The sequence below is a fragment of the Capra hircus genome, chromosome 6, assembly GCF_001704415.2.
Source record: "Capra hircus breed San Clemente chromosome 6, ASM170441v1, whole genome shotgun sequence".
Lineage (NCBI taxonomy): Eukaryota > Metazoa > Chordata > Mammalia > Artiodactyla > Bovidae > Capra > Capra hircus.
In genome coordinates, this window is record NC_030813.1 from 100,211,401 (window position 1) to 100,225,315 (window position 13,915).

Sequence of the window (13,915 nt, forward strand, 5' to 3'; positions counted from 1 at the left end):
ATCTATGAAGTGAAGTGAGGTGAAAGTTGCTCAGCCGAGTCCAACTCTTTGTGACCCCATGGACTATACAGTCCATGGAATTCTCCAGACCAGAATACTGAAGTGGGTAGCCTTTCCCTTCTCCAGGGGTTCTTCCCAAATCAGAGATCAAACTCAGGTCTCCCGCATTGCAGGCGGATTCTTTATCAGCTAAGCCACAAGGGAAGCCCAAGTACACAATAATTTTTTGGCTTAACAAAAAAAGGAAGAAAAATGACTCATATCACTAAAAGACATTACTTTAAATTTTCTGCCTCAAGTCTTGCAGCTTCTGCAGATACAATACCTATCATCTCCAATGTCCCTCTCCTGCAGGTTCAAAGACATGCAGAAATATCAGACAGAACAAGGAATCCTGAGATGTAAGGATGGAGATATTTGGAGTTATCAATACCATTAACAACTGCATGTTTAAGATGCCATATGCAGGCCACAGCTAACACCAGACTCAGCCAAAACAAACAAAAAAGATTAACGTAGATGTTTCAGAGTTGAGGGTCTCTATTCTGGAGCCTGACATTTCTATAAACTCAGTACAAAACCCCAAAGCTCTACATGCATCCAGTCAGGTGAATATAGCAATCATAACTGCCTGTTCAACCAAATGAAACACACTACAAAATATCATTGACTTTATTTCTGGTACTACTTTTTTCACACTCTGCAAGGATCCTGCTTCAGTTGTGTATAGAAGTGATATTCTAGACCTTGTGTCTTGTTTATTAAATAATCAGTGTCTTGCTTATTAAAGATATGGGGGCCCAGTAATAAAGTAATCTCAAAAATTCTCACTAAAGAAAGGAAAACAGAAGTGTGAATGTTTTCATCCTACATTAGAATGAACCAAAACACTGTACAAGGAACCCTATCTATTTAGCTTGGAGAGAAATCGTCTACATTGCTTTATTATTACATTTGTTTCGAAGGAATGAATGAGTGAATTTCCTATGTATTTGGCACTTCTTGAGCATGCAATCAGAGGAAGGATAAGACCATAGGGAAACATGCTAAGGGATTTGGAGGAAGTCTGCCCATGGGCTTATAGGAAGAGAGGAAAAAGCCAGCAGAGGCTAGCACACGGATGTGCACTCAAGCATTCACCAAGTATTTACTGAGCACCTATTATGCACAGCTCACTGCCCCAGCCCTAAATGTACAGTGGTCAGCAAAACAGAATCCACTTCCATGTGAGCAATACTGTTGGGTATCTCCTATCCAGTTTTCAATGATTAACCCCATTTTCAGCAATTCCATAATTCAGCAGGCATTCATCTAATGAAACAGGAATTCAGAGGTTTAAAAGAAAAATCTAAGATCTCCATCTAGGGGGAGAAGATAAAGACAAATAAAGCAGCTTTTAAGTAGAGGTATGATAAAGGGTGCCAAGGGGACCCACAGGGGAGGGCCGACCATGCACCATTCCTGGACAAGGACCAGCTTGCAGGCAGGAGAGGGTGGCACACCGTAGGAACTTCAAGCAGGAGACAACACTTCTCTGTTCACGCACTGGACACACTTCAGGCTCAAACTCACCAAGAGCAGAAGTCAGAGTCCTTAGAGTACTGGCCTACGCGGTCTGTGGGCCTCCACCACCCTGACCTCAGCTCTCACCTCCCTCCAGCCAACCCGACTGTTCTCCCAACACTTCAACACCCTCCTGCTTCAGAGCCTCAGCACCTGCTCTTCCCCCAGCTCTAAAACTCTCACTCCATTAAATGCATCAAAGTCTCTGCTCAAAAGTCACCTTAAGGGAGGGTAACGCACATCATAATGTTACTTGAAACTCAGCTTTCTAAAGACTGAAGTCATGCTACAATTATTCATGGGTTCATGCTCCTTACAACACCTGGGATGACGTCAAAGACCACATGTTTAAATTATTTCAGTCTACTATTTTCCCTTTAAGTCCAGCTAAAAATTGAAGAAATGCTTTATGATTATTTTGAGGATTTTTAACCCTAAATTTTCCTTAAAGAAACAAAACTTCACCTAGTTTTTTTAAAGTCACATTTAAAAAAATGTTACGGGTTAAGTATTAGAATTCTCCAGTGATGGTTTCATTATAAAAGCTTTTTTAAAAAAATATTTATTAAAAAAAACTCATTTATTTACTTATATGGCTGCACTGGGTCTTAGTTGTGGCACGTGGGAACCAACTTTCTAACCAGGGCCCTTGTTATTGGGAGCACAGAGTCCCAGCCACTGGACTTTTATAAGGAAAAGTCCCTATAAAAGGAATTTTAATACATGAAAGCCAACTGTACAATAAGAAACTCAAAGAAACAGCCTTAAAGTGTTACCGCCTTCATATTGAGAACGTGACTGATGACCAAGCCAAAAAATTATTTAGCAGTATCTGTCACAAACTTTCTACATTGGTTCAAATGCTGCGGAAAGTAAGAATTAAAAAGTCAAAACCATTAAAGGAGACCTTTACACATATAACAAAACAGCTAAAATTTCAATAACTGACAATACTAAATGCCAACAAGGGTACAGAAACAACCAAAATTCTCTTACATTGACACAGATAGGAATTCAAAACAGTATAGTCATTTTGGAAAACAGTTTGGCAGTTCAATATGAAGTAACTAATATTGATAAAATATACACTTTCATAGGACCCAGTAATCCCATTCCTAGGTGCATCTCAAGAAAACTGAAAACATTTCTCCTGTCCATAGACCTGTTCATAATGGTTTATAGCAGCTTTATTCATAACTGTCCAAAACTGGGAACAACTTAAATGTCTAACTCATGAATGAATGAACAAACTGTGGTACCTTATTGTAATGGAGAGGGACTCAACAACACAAAAGAACAAATTTAGTGATGTGCTGGGGCTGACTGGTACAGCTTACGACAGCCTACTGTTAAATTTTCAGTTTCGCAAGCTGATTTAGGTAGCTCAATGTGGGCCATGATGAGCATGTTTACACTGCAATAATTAGCAGATGCTACCAATCTGGGATTTTTTCCTTTGGAGGACAGGTTGTTACAAGTTTATCAGCATTCCATTGATGAAACTACTGACACAAGAAACAACTTAATGAATATCTAAAGTATTGCGATAAATGAAAGACATCAAGACTACATACTGTATGATTTCATTTCTGTTATATAGACATAAATTTCTTGTCTACAAAGACAAGATAACAGGGATATTACTTAGATTAACAATTAGCAGGGGCTAGAGGTAGAGGGCGGAGAAGGTAATGGCAACCCACTCCAGTACTCTTGCCTGGAAAATCCCATGGACAGAGGAGCCTGGTGGGCTGCCGTCTACGGGGTCGCACAGAGTCGCACACGACTGAAGCGACTTAGCAGCAGTGGCAGAGGCAGAGGGACCCCTCCAGCCTTCTTGCCTGGAGAAGCCCAGGGACGGGGGTGCCTGGTGGGCTGCCATCTATGGGGTCCCACAGAGTCGGACATGACTGAAGTGACTGAGCATCGGCAGAGGGAAAGGATTCACTACAAAGGGGCAGGGGAGAACTGCTTGGAGTGATAGAAATGTTTCATATGTTGATTGTGGTGGTGATGAGCCAACTGTATATGTCTGCCAAGACTTTTCACCACATATAAATTAATCTCAAAAACCTGACTGCAAAAAAAAATGTAGGAATAGGAGTTATTTATCTATTAATCCTTAAATGGATGACAAATGATACAAAGGAAGAACTGGAAACTAATATGTTGAAATATCAAGAAGGCAGATTTTAACTCACATAAACAGAAAAAATACTTCAAAACATTTTTGAAAACGTGAACTTGTGGTCACAGGAAGTATTAAAAACAGAGTCTGGATAATCCTGCCAAAGACACAGTAGAAATGGCCCTACTTTGAGTGTCATTTCAGACTAGTACTATTAAGAGAAGTTGGTATCACTAAGGTCTCTTCCTACGCAGAGTCAGAGGCTCTAAAACTCCATAGTATTTTGTGTTATGATAACAGCAGATCCACTTTTCTATGGTAGTCAAGCATCAAATACTAATTTTAACATCAAGCAAATGCTATCATTGACATAGAGAGGAGTACAGCCTTATCATTAGGAGTGCTGGCTCTGGTGTTATAGACAGTCTGGGCTGAACTGTTGGCCCACCAGTTGGCTGTCACTTTGAACAAGCATCTCTCAGTATCTATTTCCACATCTGTAAAATGGGATTAACGTTTTCCTAAGGCTTCAGTAAGAATGCATGAAAAAAGACTTCTATGAGCTGAATCCTCAATAACAAGCATTTCTTAGACATAACTGGAAGGGAAAGATAACAAATTATCAAATCTAATCCTAAGATTTTTAATTTTCCAAATACAGATTTATTCTTTAATTATATATCCAGTGGCTTATAGTTTTTTGCAGAGCCAGATCTTTTTGAAAATGTGTTGACTCTGGACTCTTTACCCAGGAAAAAATGCAAATATATGCTACATTCTGCATATGATTTCCAAGGATTCAAGGACTTTCTAGAGCACATGCATGAAATTGAAAATGCCTGATGTAAACTCTTAAAATTGCAACGCTGAGTAGTGGAATTTAAGAATCGTCAAAGGAGAGAACCCAAATAATACTGAAATAGTACACTGTCATTAACTCTTAAAAAAGAAAGAAAAAGATTCTGCAAGTAAGACCAGAACATCATGTTTGTAATTCATATCTCCTTTTTACAGAAATTTTAAACTAGAAGCATAACATTTTTTACATGAATCAATATCAACTCATAAAAAGACACTGGTAGTAGAAACCTACCAGCAGAAGAATGAAAGGTTCCAAGCATTAACATGCACCACTGATGTTCAAATACTGTAGGAAGGGTTCCCAAATCAATCTAATACAATATGTATTTTTAAATATCTTTTAGAGAAATCAAACTAATTCCTATGCTTAGAGTCCCATGTTCACGTTAAAGTTTTATTTTCAAATCAGATTTATATTTTTCTTGACCTAAGCACTACTAGCACATCAAGCTTTTTTTTGTTTTTTAATCAACACATTTTCGGTCCTGTTTTATGTTGTTTGTCACACCGTCTGATGGTGGAAACTGTTCCAAACCTGCTATCAAGTAATTTCAACCTGGAAATCTGCTGCTATCTCAAAGCAAAAGGTTTTTTTTTCTTTCTTTCTTTTTTTAATTGTTTGGTTTTCAGACAACAGAAGCCACTTGGCACTAACCAACTCATGCCCATCACGGAACAAAAAATAGTTTTTCGTATGCAGCAGCACCATTTTCCCACAGGAAACAACCATTTTTAAGGCACTGGAAGTACAGACAAGGGTTCACATATATAGTAAACATCCTTTCAATCGGTTTTATCAGATTATTTCAGAAAAAGGAAAACCTAATAGCGTGGATTTCGGAATTCAATGAAAAAAAAAAAAAATCAATGAAACGCTGCCCCTGAAGATCAAACACTGACCAGGTCTGCTAAATGGCTTTTGGTCGAAAAGGTCACAACTGCTATTTAAAGCCCACCGTAACCGTGAATGTTTGCGATGCCACTGCATCCCCGGTACAAGAGGAAAAAAAAAAAGGCAAACACGCTCCGCGGGAGCATCTCCAGTTGCTTGCACAAACGAAGGTTTCCAGCACAGGGCGTGGGGGTTTGGCGGGGGGGGGGGGGGGGGGCGGGGGAAGCAGGGCTGGAAAATAAGCCAGGAGAGGCCCGCAGCTGCGGAGACAGCGCCCGAGGGATGGAGGCCTCGCCCGGCAGTGCCCGGGGCGGGGGGGGGGGCGGGGGGGGGAGGCGCTCCGCGAGCTGAGACCCCGCGGGGTCTGGCGGAGGGGCGCCGGATCGGTCCCGGATCCCTGGACCGCCAGGTTACGCCCCCACTGCTTAAACGCGGTAACGTCCAGCCTTCGCCTCCCCCACCCCCCGAAACACCCCCAGCATCGCTCCCCACAGCCCGCAGCCCTTGACCCCGACGCCGACAGGACCACGACGGCGCCCTCTCCAGGCCGCGGTGGAGGACACAGGCCAGGCCGCCAGCCCCGCAGCGGCGGCGGCGGCCCCGGGGCAGCGCGATCCCGGGGGAGGATGGCAGCTGGGCCGCGGCCTGTCCCCCGCCCCCCGCCCCCAGGGGCAGCGTGCGCAGGGCCGCGAGTGGGCAGCGCCTCCGCCCCGCTCGAACAAAGCGGCCGCGGCGCGCGGGGCGGGGGGCCGGGGGGCACTCACCGGAGGGCGGGTGGGCGCGGGCTGGCCCGGCCGGGAGCGGGGACCGTGGCGGGCCGGGGGGCGCGCTGGCGACGGGGAGGGGGCGGCGGGCGCGGCGTCCACGGCGGGGCCCGGGAGCCCCACGGCGCGGGGGGAGATGGGGCTGCGGGCCGCGATCGAGGCTGCGGCCGCGGGGTGCGGGAGCCGGTCGGCCGGGGCCGTGCAGCGAGCGGCGCTAGGCGGCCGGGGCAGCGACGCCGCCGCCACCGCCTCCTCTGCCTTCTCCGGCCCCGCTCCCTGCTCCCCCGCGTCGTCGTCCTCCTCCTCGCTGGGTCCCCGCCGCCGCCGCCGCCGCCGCCTCAGCCTCGGCGCTTCTCGGGCTTCTCCTCTCCATCAAGGCCGGGCCGCCCCGCAGGGACCATCCCGGGAAGTGAGGGGCTGCTGCCGTTCCCCGCAGCGGTTGGTGGCCATCTTTAATCCTCCTCCTTTCTCCACCTCCCGCTGCTGCCTGACTGACTGACTGACTCTGGATCCTCCTCTTTCCCCTCCTGCTCCTCCTACTGAGCCGGCCGCAGAAATTGCAGCGGCTCCTTCCTCTGAACCCTCCTGCCTTTCCTTCCTCTTTCCCGACTTCCTTCCCGTCCCTCGGCTTCCCGCTTTCCCCCTCCTCACTCTAACCAGCTGGCTTCGTCTCCCCCTTTTGCTGGCAGCGGGCGCTCGACTCTCTCAGCCTGACTTTGCCCTCCCCCCTCTTTTTCACTCTGGTCCCTCTCCCCTCAGCCTTCCCTTTCCAGAGGCACACACCCCAGCTTCCTTCCTTCCCCACGTCCTGCCCGCAGCCAGCGACTCCCGTTCCCCTCTCGCAGCCCGTGCCCCTCGCCCGCGGTGCGCTCCCCCCCTCCTCCCGCCTCGGTCCCAATTTCTCAAAAAGACTCAGCTGAGAAAGGACAGCTGGGCGCTGCTCTCCTTAACCCTACACCCATTTGCTGGATGCTGTCAGACGGACGGCAGGCTGCGTTAATTTTACTCCCGCTGGAGTACAAAAGGACTGCCCACGCTAAGCTGTTTTACTAGGCAGCTTTGAAACTCCTGGAGGCTGTGGTGTTTGGGCTTAGACCCCGTAGAGGACAGAGGAATTCAAGACCTCGATCTCAGTTGCCTTCCTTCAGTGACCTTGAACTGGTCGCCTTAAGATTTTAGGGTTATTTTTCCCCTTTCTCTAAAGGGCATCATGGATACCTTTGCAGTCCTAACATACGCAGTGTTTAGACCCAATTAGCACGTTTTGGTAAACCTTAGAACTGCTAAGCGATTATCAGTTTGCCCCTCTGTGTTTGGTTGCTAATCAACCCAGTGGACAGTGTGGGGCATACTTTACTGGCAGTGGAGACAAACTGAGTCAGCAGTTCTGAGTGGACAGGCTTAGAGGGGGGAAGTGGTCACCTCATCGTTCTAATGACAAACTTGTTTTTCCTAACACTGCAATCTACAGAAGCTTGTGAATTTCCTCTACTAAAGATGAAGCAAGCTGGGCTTGCTGTTTGCTTCTGTTTAGCCACTTGGCATTTGGCAAATTGGACCCATTTGTAAGGATTCACTCACAGATTACTTCAAGATTCAGCACTGTTGACAAATACAAGGGATATTAAATGTGAGCACTTGGGGGTGGGGGTGGGGGTGGGGTCACAGTGCCTATCCAAAAAAAAAGCGCCTTGCCCTTTCCCAGTAAGACCATGAGGTGTATTCAAAGGTTATTCCCTTCAGTAGGCCAATTACAGGGGAAAATGTTTTTAAATATAGTTTTATAATTTAAAGTGATTTTTTAAAATTCAAATGTCAAGTTATTATAAAAATGTGTTTCAAACTGAAAAGACGGTGCCAAAACAAATCTAAAAATAAATTTTAATGAAAAATATTGGTATGCTTTGGGAGGTGGAGTTCTAATCTTCCTTGATCTTTACAGAGTAACTGGTACCTTGTTAGATTTCAGATTTCAGTTGCCATCTTTCAGTACTAGTAATTCTCCTATTTGAAATCAACAACGTGTATAAGCATGTAAAACTTTTAAACCCAAGTAAAGTCTTTGAGACATCTTCCCATAATACAGTTTAGAATAAATTATTGAAAACAAAGCACCTACATTTTGTAAGGTTATATGTGTATGTGTGTGTTTTCTTTTTTGGTCTTTAGGTGTTTATTTAGATTTTGTGTTTCTCCAGTCTATTACTAGACAAAATTACTACAAAATTCTTGATTATTTCCTTATGAGTGACTGTTTTTAGACAATAAAATGGATAACATGAACATTGATTAAGAATGACAGTTGTCTTAAACATGAGACCTGCATGCATTTTAAAAGGATTTTCAGTTATATAGACGGTTTCAGGGAACTTATCAGATTTTATTCACACTGATAAGTTACATTCATTTACACTTCAATTATAAGCATTTTTCTGTTGAAGAAAATACACTGCAATGATGTGTATGGATAGTATACAAATACACCCCTTGTTAATGTATTACAAACAAAATCTCACAAAGGTTTTTCGGTGATAGAAAATAAATACTGACAGAAAGATAAAATCTTGAAAAAAGTGATAAAAATGTAGCAAATTTTCTCCACTTTTACTGAAGCCATATAAACATAAGCTCTGAATTAATGGGGATAGTGCCCAGGAAAAATCAGGCCCTTCATATTTACTTTTTTGCAGCTCTGTTTCAAATCTGTCATCATTACAGCCCTTACCTTCTTTAGTCTTTGTTGCTGGCTAATAGTTTCTCTGTCATCTTAGGGTTTGGTAACAAAAAAAAAAGGTCAGATCAGGTTCTCCGGCAACATGGCTATTGTTGCACATGTATTCACTCTCAGATAAACTCAAGGTCTTCTATAAAACAAAGAATTGTATTAAAGTCGGGGAAACCCTTTGTGCAGAGGCCAGATGGAAGGAGATCGAGGCATGTGCAGCAAAGTCCTCTGGGAATAGAGCAAACACGAAGGGCTATTTCTAAGCAGAGGCTGGTCCCCGACTTACTATTCATGAATAAAGTGATTGTGGAGAATCGTAATCAAGAGGATATCTGTGACAAATAAGACCCATATTTGTTTTTTACATGATTGAGAATTCTACGAACATGAATAACCAAAGCGTAACTTTGGCTGATGCAAAAGTAAGAAGAAGAAAATGAAAAATAGTAGAATTTTGGAAAATTGTTAGAATAAATAATGCGTCTCGACAATTTGTTATGTAAACAAGTATTTTCTTTACGCTTGCATTTAACACTAAATAAACTTGAACAGGTAGAATTATCCCAGAGATAAATGAAAGTAAGTTGTAGAATTTTAAGATGTTTATTACTAGAAGACTAGAAGGCTAAATTATGCTGGAACACAAAAATGCAAAGGAATTGAAGCTTTAGTCAGCATGTTTTCAAATTACGTAACTACTATTTTTAAAATATATGTCCATTTTCCCAGGCTATTAGATACAACAATAGAAATGCCATATTGTTTTCCCTTGCTTGACAGAGCCAGATGGAAAATAAACTGGGCAAGCAAATCAGAGTCTCTCGGGATCAGGGGAATTGAATGACTATAAAAAACATACCCTAGACAAGAATATGGTCTTGGGCAAATGTTCAGTTTTATTCTCATAATTTCTGTTCTTTTAGAAAAGACAGTATTTCTGTTCCACCTCTTCCTCTTTAGATGGACTGTCTAAACTCTCAAGTGAATAATGACAAGCCATATTTATCTGCACTCATTGAAATTTGGTATCATTCTTCACTCCTCAATTTAGAGAACTCCTTATAATTAACTGATGAGCTGTCCTCCAGACAGTGCCATTTAGAGTCATTACTGCACTCTAATTGGGGAGAAATGCTTTTAGAAAGTTCTAATTAGAGACTTTTTCTGTTCCTATACATACATTCAGAAGAGGTACTGGAATCCTTTGTTTTGCGTGTTTTTTTTAGAGGGGTGGTCAGGTTGTAGCTTGGAGCATTGTTTTTGTAATTTTACTCAGGTTATACAAATAATAAGTAATACAAGGTAAAGCTTTAAATTTTGAAGAGTCACATGACCACATGAGGAAACTGAATAGTAACAATTTTGCTGTTGCTCTTTATAATGATCATAATTATAATAGCAATAGGGCATTTTGAACACTTCGTTGTTAATGAATTGTATTTCTACTTAGTTTGAAAGCTCTCTTAATTTTCAGTTCCTTATATTTCTTTATAGAGAGTTTAGACTTTTAAAACAGTACCTTGACAAGGTTTATACAGGTTAAATATAGTAGTCTGTGGACTAGATTCATTTTACTCTTTAAAAGAATTTGGCAAAAAATTCAAATGGCTTATTACAGGTCACATAGTGTATATTTGGTGGTACCCTGAATAAAACCAAGATCTGACGCACTCTCAAGTTTAAAAACTTCAGAAATGAAAGGCATAATCTTACAGATAAGAAACAGAAGCCCAATGAAATGTTTAACCATGTCACCTTAGTTTAAAAATAATTTAAATTTATTTCCAGAAGTACTGTTCAATATTGATCTTTCTCAGAAATAAAGCTAAGGGACAAAGTAGAATATACTGAGTTTTCCTGTTGTTTATAAAAATAAGAACATTTGGAAAAAAAAAAGTAGGATTCAAGAAAGTTCAGGTTGACTTTAAAACAAAGTGTGTGAATTATTTTTTATCTGAACCATCCCCATTCTATATTGATTTTCAGATCAAAAAGTATAAAATTAACTCTCTAAAGTACAATTAAATAAAATTAACTCTCTAAAGTATAATTTAATAGGTTGTCTAAATTATAAGTCCAAGGATTCCTAGTAACAACCCTCTATCAGTTAAATAAAGTAAAACAGTGCCATCTGCTGACCAGAATGAAAAAAGTACCTTGTCTTTGACACATCTCTTAGAAGAAAAATTCAAGAAATTAATATTAATTTATTCCACATATTTTTTAATCATACTACAAATCACTGTGCTAATGATGTAAAATTAATAAGCCTCTTATACAGAAATTTCAGATTATATTCTATTCTAGCTTGTGGTTGCTATTAATATTATTCAAAAGCCAGCCAACAGTTAAATCTGATCCTACCAGTAATGTGGCCATTTGGCTAAAACCACATTTAATTTTATGAATAAAATGTGAATGAGTACATGATGTTATTAACTTGGAATTTTGAATTTGATAAACTTTATATAAAGATTTTTGTTTCTAAATGTACAATCACACTAAAAATAATTTGAAAGATAGAAAATTTTAAAGTTGGATTCTTGACCTAAGTATTTCACTTTGCAAGTATGTGAGGAGCTGCTAGGCCAGAAACTTGATTGGCTGCAAGAAATATAAATAAGACCTAGTGTATGCCCTCATGGAATTCATGGTCCAGTGAAGGAGACAAATGTACACCAAAAATTATAATGTCTTAAGAACGATAACAGAGCATATACAGAACAGAGGATGGCACAGAAATACCTCATTCTTCTCTAATTGGGCACATATCATGATCAAAATTCATATACATTAAGATATAATAAGCATTTGTTCTTTTTTTAAAAATATTTACTTTTCTTTATTTGTTTGGCTGTGCCAGGTCTTAGCTGTAGCAGGTAGGATCTTCTATATTCCTTGTGGATCTTTTAGTTGGGGTTTCTGTTGTTTAATTGTCGAGTCTTGTCCAACTCTTTTGCATCCCCATGGACCATAGCCCACCAGGTTCCTCTGTCCATAGTTGCAGCTTGCGAACTCTTAAAAGCAATATGTGGTATCTAGTTCCCTGACCAGGGATTGAACCCAGGTCACCTGCATTGGGAGCTCAGAGTCTTAGCCACTGGACCACAACCAGGGAGGTTCCCAATAAGCATTGGTTCTTGTGGTCAGTTGTGATAAATAATCCCCTGACTTGCACAAGAACTTTATTTTAAAACTGTCTCCTCGGGTGGTGTTTTTGTCCTATTGCTTTACTCAGAAACCTCCGAAGGGAACAGCCTTAACACTTGAGTGTCTGTCACTCCCTACATCAAGTCTACTGCTCAGTATTGGCAATTTTACTCCCTAAGCATCTCTTAAAAATTAATCTTCTTTCATTTTCTCTAACTGCTCACTATCACAACTGTAGTAATGTTTCATCTAATCTCTTATAAATTCGCTTGAATCCCTTTCAATCCATGGTTCCTGCTTAAAATCTTCAGTGCCTTTCAGGACCTGGCATGGTTGGCTGACCACCTACCCACCTAACATCATCAGCTCACACCAGGATTTCTTGCACTTTCTCTGCTGCTGTCATCCTGGCCTGGTTTCAATTCCTCTGTTTTGGCATGTTCCCTCTGCCACAGGGCCTTTGAACAGTCTATTCCTGGTCCCTCTATTCTTCACTACCTAAGTCACGCAATCAACACCATTAAAAACTTCCTTAGAACCACTCGCCTTCCTTCATAGCACTCATCACAGATGCAGTTTTATTGTTTTATATGTTATTAAGTGACATGTCTGTCAATTCAATGAGAACAATGATTGTGTCTGTTTTGACTCGTTATTGTTCCAGTTTTATCAATAAAAAAGATGGTTTTTTGATATAAACATCATTTTTCATTATAAAAACTTTGCAATTCATATAGAAAGTTTTGACTCATGCAATTAAGGACTACCATAACTTAAAAAGTAAACCAAAAAAAGGATGAATAAAATAAGCTGGATTATTGATTCCAAAGGCACATTATTTTCTCTTATTGAAACACTAATTTAGTTTATTATTTTTCCCTGCTTCTTTCCTGTATGTCACAATAAGACTAGAAACTATATTTGTTTTCTTTAAGCTTTGCCCACTGAGTCTGATTATCTTAATCAGAATGCTTGCTAATTTGGGAGTGCGCTATCTTCAAGACAATATTATACTGGGGAAGGAACTGCAAAGTTGAATATGGACCTAATTTTTTCTAGATATTCTCCGTCACTGAAATGTTCTGTGCTTCCTCTTTTATTCTTCCTTATCTCCTGACATTTCTGCTCTCATTCTATGCCTTTCAAAATCAAGTTCCTTTTTACTGAACTTTTGAAATTTCCAGCCAATGGGATGGGAGTAGTAGGACACGGGGCTTCCCTAGTGGCGCAGGAGGTAAAGAATCTGCCTGCAGTCAAGGAGACACAGGTTCAGTCACTGGGTTGGGAAAATTCCCTGGAGAAGGGAACGGCTACCTACGCCAGGATTCCTGCCTGAAGAATTCCATGGGCAGAGGAGCCTGGCCAGCTACAGTCCATGGGGTTGCAGAGTTGGACACAATTGAGTGACTAGCATTTTCAGCAGGACACAATAACAAATCAACCAAAACACAACCAACAGCTTCTTTGTTTTATTTTTAAATTGTTTCAATAGCTTGGGTTTTCAGATAGAATCAATCACTAACAAATCAAATTCTGTTTTCTTGCCTTGTCAAGAAATTAAATCATTCCAGATCCAAATTGAGGTTATATAAAATCAGTTGAGGCTACATGACATCAGTCAATGCAATAACATATCAATGTTTCTCTAAATAAATCAAATTTAATTTAATGACATATTGATGGCTAATTTTATGTGTCAGCTTGACTGAACCATGGGGTACCCTGTAAGGGTATTTCTGAATGAGGCTAACATTTGAATTGGTAGACCTAGTAAAGCAGATGCCCTCACCAATACAGGTGAACCTCAACAAGTCTGTAGAAGGTCTTAACAG

At 41.2% G+C, this 13,915-nt stretch overlaps 1 protein-coding gene across 4 annotated transcripts in view; it reads right to left on the reverse strand.

Moving 5' to 3' along the window:
• The window catches only part of WDFY3 (WD repeat and FYVE domain containing 3), a 279,597-nt gene extending 273,339 nt beyond the window's left edge, over positions 1 to 6,258 (reverse strand). For all 4 annotated transcript variants that reach the window (XM_018049687.1, XM_018049685.1, XM_018049684.1 and 1 more), the window contains exon 1: positions 6,209 to 6,258. The gene's annotated coding sequence lies outside the window, so the exon portion shown is untranslated. The remainder of the gene's footprint in view (positions 1 to 6,208) is intronic.